The sequence below is a fragment of the Anas acuta genome, chromosome 2 (genome assembly GCF_963932015.1).
Source record: "Anas acuta chromosome 2, bAnaAcu1.1, whole genome shotgun sequence".
In the NCBI taxonomy this organism is placed as follows: Eukaryota; Metazoa; Chordata; class Aves; order Anseriformes; family Anatidae; genus Anas; species Anas acuta.
In genome coordinates this window covers 125,876,569-125,891,712 of record NC_088980.1, presented here as the reverse complement: position 1 = coordinate 125,891,712, position 15,144 = coordinate 125,876,569, and the positions used below count along the sequence as shown (strand labels likewise).

Here is a 15,144-nt window from a genome sequence, read left to right as displayed (position 1 = left end):
CTTGGCTTGTTTTCATATACAGAGTACAAAATGGACTTTAAAACAACAAATGCTGAAACAGATGGTTATGTCATGGCCTGGTTCTTCCCCCACCCCAGGACTTACCAGTTCTATATATTAAGGCAGACACTCCTTTAACCCAGCCTGTTTTCAGTTTCTGGGTTTTTATTTCCTTACAAGGAGCTAAATGGGAGATTAAGACAATACATGTAAAGGCCCTGGTTCTGCCTTCATTGTTTCCGCCTTTAAATGTTTGCCAAGATACGGCTTATCTCAGACTATTCTTGTTTGCTTTTCTTACAGACCAGTATTCAACTGCACAAATAACCCAACAGTCATCTCAACAGTCATGTTAACATAATGTATTCATTAACTATTTTAGCAGTTCCTCATCCACCACTGTGAATATTAGAGCTTGACCTGGACACAGAAGCTATTGTCTTTAAGGACAAGCATCTATTTGGTTTACAGTTCATTCAACTGAATTAGCTTGAAGTGATGATAAGCACAGCTGAGGTTATTTAAATGTGAAGGAATATAATCTGAAACTCCAGATTTATATTTTCTTTACACTGTGGAGTTGTCTGTAATTGCTATTGTCAAATGTAGCTTTGAAAGATCACAATGGAAAGCTGAATTTTCTTATTTTTATTTCAACTGATTTTGCAACTGCAACACTTTTCAACACCTGCTTTTAAATTTATACATCTTCTGTGAGAGGACAGACCTTCCTTCTTCAGCAGAGATGGTGCTTCTGGTACAGCAGGACTAGAACTAACCCTCTACAGTGCAGTGGGAGGACCCAGGGACATAGCTCCATATCCCAGGGGTTGATGGTATTCTGGCATTCGGGAATCAGGGTGAGAGGCAAGACACCTACCAAATAGTGGAAAAATATGAGGAGTAAGGGTTAAAAATCACTATTTCTCTAGATTATCTGGGGAAGCACTGTGTTTTTTCTTACCGTCTTCACTCGCCTTTTCCTTCTCATGCATGTTTCCAATCCAGTTCACATCCACAAGGTGAATGCATCATAAAATTTAGCAATTCTTTGGTTGGCAGATAAATTCAAAGCATTGCTTGTATACCAGTCTGTAGATTTAATAATTTAACTGTAGAAAAAAAAAAAAAGGAGCACTGTTTTTTGTTTTGTTTTGTTTTGTTTTTTACTTTTTAGAATAGAATAAAGTTTGTTGCTGAACAGAGAAGAGAGCGAGTTCTGCTGTAAATGTCTGAGGACAAGTCAAAGAGTTCAGTCCTTGCTACTGTCATGCCAGAACCTTTTATAAACTCTGAATTCACACCAATATATAGATAACTACTGCTGGTTGTACTCTCTTAACTGGATTTTTTCATGTAAAAACAGATAAGCCTCATTCCAGTCTCATGGTGGAGAATTGGGTACAGGCTACAAACACTCTCGGGTAACTTTCATGTTTAATTTACAACTGCAACACCCAACCTCACCCTGACATTTATAATCTTCTCAAGAAGTAGTAGATCATAATAACTGTTTTTATATCCACCAGAATTTTAGAAGTCAAATTTTCACTGTGTGTAGTACATAAATGGACATAAGGTATAAACAATTTAATAAAAATGTTTAAACTCCCAAAGGCTTCCCTGATGGTCCACGTTTACATTAGATTAGATTTATCATATAGCTACTTTATGAGGGCTCTGAAGTTACAGGACTGAGACTGAATCCATTTGGCTTGTTTTTCTTTTGGACTTTCCCTTCTACTTAGTTGTCAAACAGCAGAAGTAGTATGACCCAGAGTTTTCTTGGTCAATGAAAAATAAGTTTTAATATAAAACTTATCTCTTTCAACAGCATTTCCTCTAAGTCAACTCTAAGTCAATAATGCAACTGCTGGAAAGTTTTTGATGCACTACTCACCAATTTTGCCATATGGTCTGTACCACCAAAATGCCTTCAGTCTTGTTTTGGAAGATCCAAAGCAAAACATTTCTCACAAGCAAAAGAAGATTTGGGTGTTGTCAGGAAAGTTTTCACGGATAGTGAAAAGCACCAGCAGCTTACTGAAATGCAGAGAAAAAAATAACAACATGCAGTAATAAATCACAGAATCACAGAATGTTAGGGATTGGAAGAGACCTTGAAAGATCATCTAGCCCAATCCCACTGCAAGAGCAGGAACACCTAGATCACGTCACACAGGATCGCATCCAGGTGGGTTTTGAATGTCTCCAGAGAAGGAGACTCCACAACCCCTCTGGGCAGCCTGTTCCAGTGTTCTGTCACCCTCATCATAAATATGTTTTGTCTCACATTTAAGCAGAACCTCCTATGTTCCAGCTTGCACCCATTGCCCCTTGTCCTATCATTGAATAGAGAAGAGCCTGGCTACGTTCTCCTGACACTCAACCTTTACATATTTAAATAGTGTATAATGGAAATAAAGGCAACAATTGGCTCATGAGATTTAGTGTTATATATATAATATTTAATATTTAGAAATTATATGTACATTTAATTATATTTCAATAAAATGAAATATTTTTTCCTCTTGAAGAGAAGGATTACATGTATGGTTACAGTTCTGAAAAGCAAAAAGGAAATAAAATTAGACACTTTGCAAAGTGCAATATCCAAATGAATTCCAAAGATGATTTTCATATTTCAACAGTTAAATATATCTTAATTTTTTCTAAAACAATGAAAATATAAATTTTCCACATGCTCTGTAGATTAAAATTTTTACCTACAACTGATTTTATAGTACATTCTGATTCAATGACAGATATTCCAAAACATTAATATATCAAAGAAGATATTTATATTTACTTTGTGATGTTGTACAGTTAATGTGTTTTATTTATAATTTTTATTATTCTTATGTTTTACTTAATAAATTGTATAAAAATAACATAACACTGTTTTTTTTTATACTTAATACATATTGGTTACTAGGTTTATTATATATTTCGTTAAATTCACTATCATCACTGCAATCAAATTCATATTACTTATGAAACAAAAGGAATAGTAGAGTTACTATTAAAGGTAAAGAAAGAAATGGAGCTTTAGGAGAGGGAGGAATACAAGGGATCAACCCAGGAGAATGAAAAAATTCTGAGTATCAAAGAAAACAAAAGAAAAAGTGGCATGGGAAACATGAGGACAGGTGTACAGGAAAGAAACAGAGAGAATGAGAGAATCAAATTCCATGAGATGGAGAATGCCATTCGGTATCCACTGAACTCAGCTGAATTTGGAAGCTGTTCATCATCTAACAGGACTATCTAGCATTTTCTAGAAAATAAATGCCAAATAAATGGAAAGCATAACTAGACATAGACTTGGAGGGACTGAGTCAAAGAGATCAAATAATAAGGAAGCAAATAATGAATAGCAGGAAAGAAAGAAGAAAGGTTGAAAGGTCTTCAACAGGTTGAAGAGATAAGGAGGCAAACAATAGCTTGAAAAATGATAACCAGAAATCACCAGAAATAAATAATATTTCAGAAAATGTTGTTAGAGGGAGGTGGGAAAAAGAAATGGAGGGAGGGAATTTCATTGTAAAATGTGAAAATAAATGTGGATGTAGGGAGAGAAACCACACGAGATAGGAGAGAAATCCTGTGTGAAGCAAACTGCTAGTGAAGAAAAGAAGGAAATGTATAAAGATGGGTGGAGGCCTGGAGAAAAGCCCAGTTGTCAGAGCTGCAAAAGAAGAGAATGAGAATGGAAATTTGAAGAAGAGTTAGCACAATAAAGTATAAAATTAGAGACAGAAGCATGAAAGAGATCAGTGCAAACATTCATTTATTTCAGAAATGAAGCTATGCTGTGCATATTTGTCTGTCTGAAAATATTTTTAGGGAAAAACATTTTTCCTCTGTACAAGCAAAGGAGAAACAGTACAGCAAAAGAAATGGACCAGCACTGCCTAATGTCTAATACACTTAACATTGATATTTTTCTGATTACCAACTCCTTGCCAGCCAGCTCTGTTCAAGTGAGTCTGACCTATACATTTTTTCAATGAAGTAAGCTCAATCATGACCAAAGCTCACAGGCATGGGCACCAACCTTTTGTGCTTTCAATTGCTTGCTTGAATGGCTGCATTGGCCTAAATAGTACTCTCCACTGAATTGAGCAACTTAACTTTTTGCACTGTGGCTAGTTCCACTGTCCCATGTTAGCACACAAAACAGAGGGGCAACAGAGACTGGGATGAGGAAAAGAAGGAGCAGAAAACTGATGCTTCTCCTTCCCTCATCCACACAAAGGCCATAAAAGCTTCTGCTTCTCTTACTATGCGTCATAAATGCTCACGGATGAAAAATGAAATGGAGGAAACAGAAAGAAGGCTGACACAAAAACAGAGGAGATCCTTCATGATATTATGGAAGAGAAGAGGAACAGAAATGGCAGAGATCATGGGTGGTGATCCTCTCACGAGAACTGCAGTGCTGCCAGCTGGGTGGCCCACAGGTGGCCCATGGCTGCAGTCCGTCAGGTATGCACATACCTCTCAGTCCCACCCTGCCATCATGGCTTGCAGTTTCATTAATGCACCTGCTGAGGGCCTGCTGGGCTCCTCTGACTGCCCAAGGCCTTGGCGCAGGACAGGTCCTCTGGCCTATCAGAGCCTGTTCGAACTGGCCATGAAAAGAACTGAGGGTACTCGGGTACCCTCTTCTGTGAGGGTACTCAAGCACAGGCACACATTGCTCAGAGAGGTTGTGGTCTCCCTCCTCAGAGATATTCAAAAGCTGTCTGGACATGGTCCTGGGCCACTGGCTCAGGGTGACTCTGCTTGAGTGGGGGTGGTTGGACCAGATGGCCTCCAAGGGTCCCCTCCAACCTGTTGTTCTGTGAAGGCAATGACCTATTGCTTCCTTCTGGGAGGTGGTGGTCTTTGATGTTAAAGACTCTCTGTACCCATGAGGGATGAAGCAAAGGCGTGTGAGGTGGGGAGGACTCACAAGCCAGTGCTCCCAGTACTCCCGTGTTTGCCTATCTGTTTTTGAAGGGGTTCCCCATAGCCCGTGTTCAAAGCCTCCTGTGTAGTTGTAAGCTACGTTCAGTGGTCATAGCTGACCTCCAGTGACCTCAGAAGTGGACAGGAAGGGATGGGAGGCAGCTGAACTTACTTTTGCAGATGACAGCACTTGGGACTTCAGGAGGGGGGAATTCAAGTAACTGTGCCCTGAGTGGAGCAGATGACACAGTTGGCCAAGTAAATGTGAAGTACCTAGTCAGCCTGTTCTTTTCTCTGCATGAAAAATGAGAAGAGTGTTGCTATGAGGACTTGTTAATGTTTTTTAATAATCTGGAAAATAGAAACCTAGTAATTAATTACATATTATTAATATTTATTCTCAAACTAGGATGGAAACTCTTCTGTCATAGATGATTCATGATACTATGAAGCTGCCAGTGTCACCTATGATGTCAATTCCTTGGCAAGAGGGAAACTTGCTAAAGTAGACTCTGAAATGACAATTTTTATCTTAATCATTCATCACAGTTTTCTTCATGGTCAAGAATGCCTTTCTCTGAATGATCATATTGTTGAGATAATTAAAACAATATAAAATAAATGGGATGAATAAATGTGTTTTTCTTACAAAACTCAGCATTGAATAAGGAGTATTCTTTTGTGACTAGATTTCTGCATGCAGCAAGGGTGTTTATAGCAATACAGATGGCTTGTGATTCAACCTTAATTTAAGTTTCTGGCTAGATCATGCTTTGTATCAACTGGAACTATAATTTTAATACCAGTTCTGTATTTAATTCCAAAACTGCTGGAGTTGTGTATTTGTTTACATATTTTGATCCAAGATAAAATCTAAATGGCAGTAAATAAACAGCATCATGAAATCACTATTTATTTATCAGTATTAACAGTATTCATGTGAACTAATTTTCCAAAAGGGGAGTTAAAGATCTTGTGAGTTGGTTTTATTTTTTCTTTTTATTATTATTAATACTGTATTTATTTTCAAGCATTTAAACTTTTTTAGCATGTTGCTGAAAATGCTGGATTTGTGATGAATACTGTTCTCACTTGTGCTTTTGTGTGATAGGCTTTAATTTAGTAAATACACTTCAGAAGTTATGGGCTCCAAGTACAGATATTTGCTTATAATCTTACCTTTTGGGAATAGCACCCTGTGGAAATTTTCTTTCCTCCTGTAAAATACAGTAGTTTATTAGTTTTGCTATTTTGCTCTACTATTTTTATAGAATAATTATTGTACATAGATACCTTATGTAAGCATATACCAGGAAGAAAGAAAATTTGCTTAAGCTGTAACAACATTACTAGTACAAGAACAATGGGGTATGACTAAGCTATGAAAGCTGGAAATAAGCTTAGATTACATATTTTAATCATTGAAGAAGTGAGATTGTGCAGTAGATGCTTTGCAATAGATGATAGGGGCACAAGAAGCCAAACTTATTTTAAGACACAACCTGACAGAAAAGTTTGACACACTGAAGAGGTGTCATGGGAGAAGGAGGCATGGTTTTGGTGTTTTCCATGGTAGTTTACAATTTAAAGCCTGATGCTGTGAAAAGAGCCAGAACTATTTTAAGTATGAACAAGGAGGCTCTATCTTCCAGCCCTTTGATCTTTGATCTCTGCACCCAAATGAGGAGATGGCCTCAAAAATTGATAGTTTAAAAGCACTGGTTCAAAGACTTGGGAAAAAAAAAAAAAAAAAAGGGGGGGAAATAGAGGCGTTTGAGGGCAGACATGAAGTGTAAAATAAAGAAGAGAAAAAGCAACAAAAAGTACTTGACAAAATGGTGCCTTTTTGTTTGTGATAAACCTGCTCTTAATTCTCTCCACTTAGCACTTCGTTTCAGATGAAGAAAGGAAATAGACTTGCTGAAATTCCTGTAATAATGATAAGCACGGGAAGCAATGCCCTGAAACGGAGCTCTCTTTTTAGACCTCCATGTCCAGAATATTAAAATTATTAGGCTTTTTGCAAATCAGCTGTGGCACAAAGCTTAGCAGATACTCCTCAGATATCTTTAAAAGCAGCATAGTGGGACAAATTTAGGCAAGTTCTTAGTATGTGCCTTTTTATTCCTGAAAGTGAAGTAAACAGCTAATAGGATTATAACCAACCACCAGACTGTGAGCATGCATTAGCAATTTCAGTAAGACTAAACAGTAACAATGAAGGTTCATGTTTCTTAGGAAAAAAGGGAAGGAAAACACAAAGATGTGAATTTAAGAAAGCACATTTTAGTACCTTTATAGTATATGTTATACCTTACTCCAAATTTAATGTAGGAACAAGAGGAGTTCAGGAGAGATGACAATTTGTTAAAAAATCTGTTGTAAGGATATCAACTATTATAATGAGGAAGAAGAAAGAAAATGTACCAAGATGTTTTTAGGAAGATTTAAAGTTCTCTATTATCCTTAAAACACACAGCCCCATCCAAATTAGGCCAAATCATGACCGGTGTTAATCAATAGCCTAAGAATATAGTCCAATTCACAGAATAAAATATCTCTTCCTCTAGTTAACTATGTCAAAAGTTATCAGACCTTAGTGTTAGCTGAAATACAAAGCAGTAGTATATATTAATTCATCATTCTTTGTTGGGCTACTTCTGTTACAGGCCTGGAAAAGTTTTTCAGAAATTATACCTCATCTTCCTTACACACACTGTATCAGCCAGACTCCAGAGACCAAAGGGAAAAAATAATCTATCATGTATAAAAACTCTGTTTTAAACACAGCAGCAAGGTTCACAGTCAAACAGAGGTACTACCATTTGGAAAATTATCTAGTGTTTTCTTAAAGCTACTTGAGCAGACAGTGTGGAGTCATTGCCACTTGAGAAAATTATGCAAATGCCTTACCCAAACACTCCTGACCATAAACCATGTACTTGTACTGAGCCCCTTTTGGTAAAGTACAATGGATACACTTCATCAGCAAAACTTTCAAGTGTAGTCATGTAAACCCCATAAACATTTGGCATGGCTAGGCTAGAAAGGAAAATTCCACATGCATTCACCTGAAATCTAGCTGTCTCCCATGTAGTACAGTTAAGAATATGACAGTTGCTAAAATAATATATGTAGGTGTTTAATGGACTTTTCTCCAGATTAAGGAATGAAGAAATACATGTTCCCAAACAGTTAATTAGCTCCATTTTTAAATCTGTCCCATGTTCAATATTTCATTGCAAGCACAGAAGTGAAAAATCTTAATATAAAAACTGCACAAATGAGCACTTGCACTTCTGTTGAACCTTCCATCTGGCGATGCTGGGGAAGCTCTGGAATAGTGGGAGCCAGACTGAAGAACCACTGCTTATTATTTTGAACACTTTTTCAGAAGTCACATTGAACCTAATAAGGCCACTTCCAGAGTAAGTTCAGTGAATGAGAAATTTACAATTGGTAGCCAGTGAATTAACTGGTCTGTTCTAAGTTTTAGATAGTCTGAATATGAGACTCAAATAATAAAACTCAGAAAATCTTAGTGCAACTATAGAAGAAAAAAGAAAGTTTCCACAAGCTTTTGTAAAATTAAACTTTTGCTTTTGGATAAATTACTAATCCATCAGACTGATCACTGTCGCACCATGCTCTATCAGACATGCCCATTATATGCAAGGTTTAAGGAATTTTATTATGTGAAAATGACCTGTTTCTAAACCTTACTTTTGTACATTACTCCTACATGAATTGCATTATATATAATAATATGGACATTAACTGTGGGCCTGACCTCAGAGGTCCTAACAGCCCACAGTCTTAGTGAGTTAGGTGAGAGCTTTAAATTCCCTATAGCCTTGATAATTAGACTGATACATTCTCATATGCAGTCATGCAAAGAGCATTGTGTTATAGATGAAGTATCCACAATAGTAAATGGATCTCTGTTATTTAAGGTCTGAAGAATTGGCATTGTCCTTTGCAGATTACTGCAAGAAACTTTGTTATATTTATCTTAGTGGAATTTGAGTATTGAAGAAATGTAAAGTTAGAAATATGCATGTATTTTCCTCATGGAAAGCTAGGAAATACCAAAAGTATCTGTCATATCAATTACAGCTAATGCCAAGCAGCTATTATTACCAAGAACTTTGCATTAGAGCACATAAAACTTGATAAATTCCCTAGTTTCTTAAGCTCAGCAAGCTATTACTTTAAATTAAACCATTTTGCTAGCCAGAATCAGTCTGTGCAACTCCAATGTCCTTACACAAAGCACTGTAAATACAAATGGCAGCAGTGATAAAATAGGCAACATTAAAGTAGGCCATTGTCTCATGGAAAAAAAAAAAAAAAAAAAAGTCTGCCTAAAGTTTTACCTTTTATTCTTTTTTGAAAGGGACACCACCACCGTCCCTCCAATTTTCCTATTTCCATAGTCAAACCTAAGACTCCATCAGCTCTGGTAAAACTGTTAAAATAAGGAAGCATTCTGTTTCTGTTTTTTCTCATTTGTGACACAAGTATTTAACTCAATCCTACTGTATTCCTACTGCATTAATGTTAATGAATATGTCTCATTTAGTACTGCTAAGCACCTTTAGACTGCCAAATGGCCAGTGCTGTTGAAGTACACTGTATAATTGTGACACAGTAACATTAGACAATGTCAGCCTGCTATTCCAAAATTCAATTCTGTGGTTACATGTCAACAGGACACAACATTACAAAAAGTGCCCACAGCCAGCAGGAGCCTGGGGAACTGCAGGTTACAGGGCAAACAGCCCAGATTAGAACCACTCCTGCACAAACAAACACAAGATGAAGGACTGCAGTGTAGCAGGACAAAACCACTTTTGAGGGAAGGTCTTGTGGAGAGATTAATTATAATACATACAAAAACATAACAGTTACTAATACCTAATAAATCATTAGTGGACGTAAGCAGGGAAGTTACTTACTGCTGTCCTGGATACATGTTCTGAACTGTGGCTGAAATACAGAGTACCTCCTTAAACAGAACCATCATTGAATGGGTCAATGAACCACATAAAAATAATATTTGTTTCCTAGCACAAAGAATCACCAACAAACTGGTGTTTGGTTATGCTCTCACACACAGTAAGAAAAGTCTCTTCTCTATCTGCTCATTACAAGACTACATCCTGTGATTGTATCTCCTCCACAACACAGTATTACATGCACTGCAGCATAGCATTCTATCATCAGGTGTGGATTTATTCTTTATTCAAAAACAAAGACAATGAGATTGTCTTTGACAATGAGAACTGCTTACCTTAGGGTAATCAGTATGCTAATACAACTTAGCTTTTTGCAGGTCCTATTTCAGAGTCTCCATAAATGTTTTCCTGGTTCATTTTCTTTCCCATAACATGATAGTGCTGAAGCATCAGTATGAAGCATTAAGCTAAAGCCTGCGTTTCAGATCTAATTCTTGCTGAGGCAAGAATTCTGCTTCTTCCTTACAGTCCTTGCTCCACAGAAAGCTCCCTTGGCGTTTCCTTTATGCAACATAATCTGTATGAACCGAAACACCTTTTGCAGTTTGGAAGACCAATAAAAGTTTTTCAGTCTTTCTTCAAGGTAGTTGGTCTGAGGAGAGAAGGTATCTCCAGTCTTTAAATAACAATACCTGCCTCTTTACTTCAAGATGTATGAAAGAAATTTCATGGCTGATCTGACTGGTACCTTGACATTATTGCCCCTGCTCTTGGGCTGTCTTATGAATGTCAGGCACAAATAACTTAGCCTTGTGTCCTTTTTTTCCTTCTGTGTCCCTAAGAACAAGATACAAATCTGTTTGAACACGTTGGGCACCTAGCTGTCCAAACACTTTGAGGGATTTCTGAGTTTCAGCATTGCCACTAGTGTTGGGTTAGAAGCTTGGTTTGCTTCTCCTCCCGTATTTCACACAAGGCTTGGGGATTGCAATGAATTTCATACAGTTACTGCTGGACTTCCACCTCCATGTGCTGCTACAGATGGACAACTGCAGTCTCAGCTGATGTTGCTGGTGTTGCTGTTCTGCCAGCCATTTAGGCAAGATTTTCATCTTTCCCTTTGTGCAGAAGAATCCTAAGAATTTCTTATAACACACAAGAATGGGAAGATCCAGTATGCTACCATCAAGAAAATTAACTAAGCACAGTTATCTTTTAACTTTTATATACCTATATAGATATGAGAAATCTGCTTTTTGTTCAGTTAAGTTTCCTTATATCACAGTCACAATTTACACAACAATAGAAAAATTAAATCAGCTATAGCTTTTTGGCTTTCTTTCAAATCCAAAGGAAAAAAATAAATAAATGGTGCTGTTCTGGAATCAGTCCTAAACATACATTCTTGGACTTGTTTTAAAATAGTTCTTTATTCCAAAAATAACTCCATATTCCAAAATTTTTGATTCCGTATGCACTCCCCATCTTAGAAGCTTAAACAGTTTTTAAAAACTTAAACTCTGCACGTATTCTTTGTTTCTGAAAGGTACTGCGAAGCTTTCATCTCTGTAACAGGTTGATTAAAACAAAACTTTTCAAGGCAAAGATTTAAAATATGATTCATGGCATAATGACTTTAAAATCAAATTCAGGTCTGATGTAAGTAGATGCACCACTGATTTTTTTTTGTAATAATGACTCATACCAGCTCTGACTGTGGGTCTATTAGAAACTACAATCTTGATACCTTCATTACTGCAACATTGGCCAATTTTGTTTCCACCTTAACTTTTAATGGCTTCTGCCTCTGTGTTTTAGAGCAGTCTAAGAGTTAGCAAAATGGAAGGGTCCACAACTCATTAATGCACCGGAATTGGACAAAGGGCATCTGGCCTCAACTAGCACAGACTGTCTGTGAGTTCCTGTCTCTGGGGCTATTTTTGTCCAGTTTAAATGCAGTAGCATTCAGGTTCTGACTTGAATGATCAACTAACGATGCAGATTAAACAACACAGCTCCAAATATGTCCGTTCTCAAGCCTCTATATCCACAGGGTAGCAATGGTATCATATCCTGCTATAAAGCTACCAAAAGACAGCAGCAGATGATGTCTTCCATAGAAACATAGTGAAGGGGAACACATACTCACACAGAACTATTCCAGTGACACCAAAAGTCTGACTGGTTACCTCTCTGCATGGTCTCAGCTCTGCCTGAAAAGCAATTTCCTTTAGAGAAGCTGCTTCTTTAGTCATAGATAGGCATGCAAAGAACATCTCCTTTAATCCTTTCCAGGCAGGCTGCTGGTGGGGACTGATTTGCCTTCACAGAAGGTTTTAGACAGGGTTTTCAATCCTATAAGCATCTCAAAAAATTGCACAATAAAGCAGCATTTGGACCAAGAAAGGATGATTATCATTTTGTTAATTTGAAAAAAAATCAATTATATTTTCATTATTTTAACTTCATAAATGGATTTTATAAATAAATATAGCAATATATGTAACTGCCAATTATCTGTTTTTAGCAGAATAACCAGGAAAGGGATAAAAAGGGATGTTATACAGGATACATATAAGGAATCTGAATTAGATTAATATGGAATTATTCTGTGTGTTAGTTTACATAATACTCATTTATACAATTATTTTTTGAACTGTAGTAAAATTAATGCTGATGTAATGCTAAATGAAAATAGCTAGAATTCAAGCCTGCAAATTTCAAGATTCTTCCCCAACATCAAGCTTATCCACAGCTTAACTATTTAATGGTGCAACATTTTTAACAGCACATTGAATAAAGTACCATGATTATAATTTAGAAATAAAAACAGAAATCAAAATGCTACTGAAGTACTGTATGAGTGAGTTAATAGTATTGTAAGAACTCTGGCTTCTGGAATTTCCTGAGTTTTGCGTGCCTGACTTTCTGACTTGGTATTGCACCAAACCTAAAAATTTCCTTTTAAAGAAAGGAACGAAGAAAAAATATACTTTGGGATTTTTCTACATGCGTTTGACTTCCTCAACTCATCTTGTAAATTGCCTAAGTGCAGCTGTACACCTCTTTGTCTAACATGAACTAAACAAAGAGACGAGTTTATTAAGGCAGCCTCTGTAAAGAATAATCAATCATATGCCTTATTGCAGAGCAGTGTTCTCTAGTTAACTAGATCCACTACATTTCACCTACTTTGTCTCCTGCCATTTCTAATCATCATGAATTAGACAAGGTGTACCAGTCTGCTCTTTAAGTTCTAGTAGCTTGCTCTGAAAATTAAGACTTAAGCCAATAAATACCTTTAAAAATGACACGCAACAGTGGATATATGACTGTGAATCTGGACAAGGTATTTATACTCTTCCTACTTAACGTCCCATCCACTCATTTCTTGTCTGTTTTTGAGAGAAGCTCTTCTCAGTAAGGGCTCTCTGTATACTTCTGATTCATGCTAACATCAAGGCCACTTCACAGCTGGTCCATAGAACATACCTGCCATAATCTCCTCAAACTCAAGCCCTATAAGCGGTCTGATCCTAGGAGCTCTGTTGACTTTCAGCAGGACATTGTTATTTATTCCTTTGCTTAACATGAAGATGATCCAATGCAGATTACTACAGTGCAAAACAAAAACTTATGGCCAGACTACCACTAGCTGAGGCACACTGGTTGGTCTTCTTAACAACATCAGTGTAGACACAGCTTATGCATTTGTCACAATAAGTAACAGAATGGAACCCCCAGCTTCTGCAACTCAACAATATACGCCAAGAATCAGGGTCACACTCAGAAGGGAAGATTTTTTTAATTTTATTTTTTAACATCGATTAATTGAAAACACAAAAACCGCTTGACCTCCTTTAAATAAATAGCTTTTTAACATTATTAAATAGCCTCTGTTGAGCTTCATGCATATACAGGTCAGACAGACAACCAAAGAAAATTAGCATTCTAACTGTTGTTTCCAGATAAATGCAAGTCAAATCTGTTGAACACCTTTTAAACTGAAATATCAGAGGCTTCTTTCCTTGGACAGCATCAGACTCCTTGCAGAAATATTGTGTGATCCTCAAATGTGCTGTTTTACTGAAAAAAAGAAGACATAAACCAGTCTAGAAAGTAGTCTTACAATCTATGTTTATTTTGCTGGTCCCACATACAAAGATATGATATGAAATCTATCTGATGCATGATACGAGAACAAATAGCAAATGAAAACCAGAAGATCGTTTATTGTATCCAGTATAAATAGCAGCCAGAGGTACCAGAGCAAAGAAAATCAGACAGGCTGAAAATAAAATTTATAAGCACCACACAAGAGGTACTCTGCACAAAGAGTCATACATAGCATATGTGCTTCTAAATTTCATCCTATTTCAACAAATGTAATCGTGGATAAGCCTTCTGCTGCCACCTGTACGGAAACCTATGTTGCACATAGTACTTCAGGGCAGTGAAAATAAGCAGCCTATCGAATAGAACAGGCCTTTATTAAAACTGGGGACCCAAACTTTTCTCAGTAAGTTTTATCCACACTCATTCTTGCAGACAAGAAGTTTAATTGTTATTCAGGGACACTCATTTTAATGTGACCTATCGTGTAAACTGTGCCCTCTGTTGGACAATCCTATTTATCCAGTATAGAAACTACTCACAAACATAAATTATAGATATTAAAGAACTAGCCTTCAGTACACTGAAGCAGTTATTTCTAGGCTCCTGAGACACTGCTAGTTTGATGAGGCTGCTCAGATCATCCATCTTACACTGAAATCATTAATGCTTTGTTCATGAAAACTTGATGATCCGTAGATCATGCACATCTACGGCATGCCAAAGTGTAGCCCTAGAGGACCACTGACACCTGGTGGTCAATTCAGTCCTTCCCAATAATATCTGCAGATCCTGCAAGCAATGAGCGCTAGCTGAAGTGCAGAGATGACTGGGGTTTGGGGTTTTATTGCGTAAAACTATGCAACTTCGTTAATAGCCTGTATCACAGGGCATGGGGCTGGTAGGGTAAACTGAACTAGTGCATATTGTGTAAATACATGTGTTCTGATCTACAATTAACACGTTTTGTTTTTTTTTTTTTTTTTTTTAAAAAAAGGGGAAGGAATAAATGAAATGTAAATTTATCCTTCAGAGAGCTGTCACATATAACAAATTTCTCTGTGACTTGATTGGATTATATTTTACAGATGACCTGTCAGAAACACATGCCAAGGAAGTT

At 36.9% G+C, this 15,144-nt stretch overlaps 1 long non-coding RNA gene across 4 annotated transcripts; it reads right to left on the bottom strand.

Moving 5' to 3' along the window:
* Positions 1-633: 633 nt before the first annotated feature.
* LOC137851203 (uncharacterized) lies at positions 634-12,204 on the bottom strand. Of its 4 annotated transcripts, XR_011093054.1 has the most exons (6): positions 12,061-12,204; positions 6,133-6,170; positions 5,126-5,247; positions 1,901-2,043; positions 965-1,112; positions 634-876 (listed from the first exon to the last, which is right to left on the bottom strand). It is a non-coding gene; the product is annotated as an uncharacterized lncRNA (long non-coding RNA). The 4 variants fall into 4 exon arrangements; XR_011093055.1 differs by lacking the exon at positions 5,126-5,247 and having other exon boundaries at positions 12,061-12,184; XR_011093056.1 differs by lacking the exons at positions 5,126-5,247; positions 6,133-6,170; positions 12,061-12,204 and adding an exon at positions 2,294-2,341.
* Positions 12,205-15,144: the final 2,940 nt, after the last annotated feature.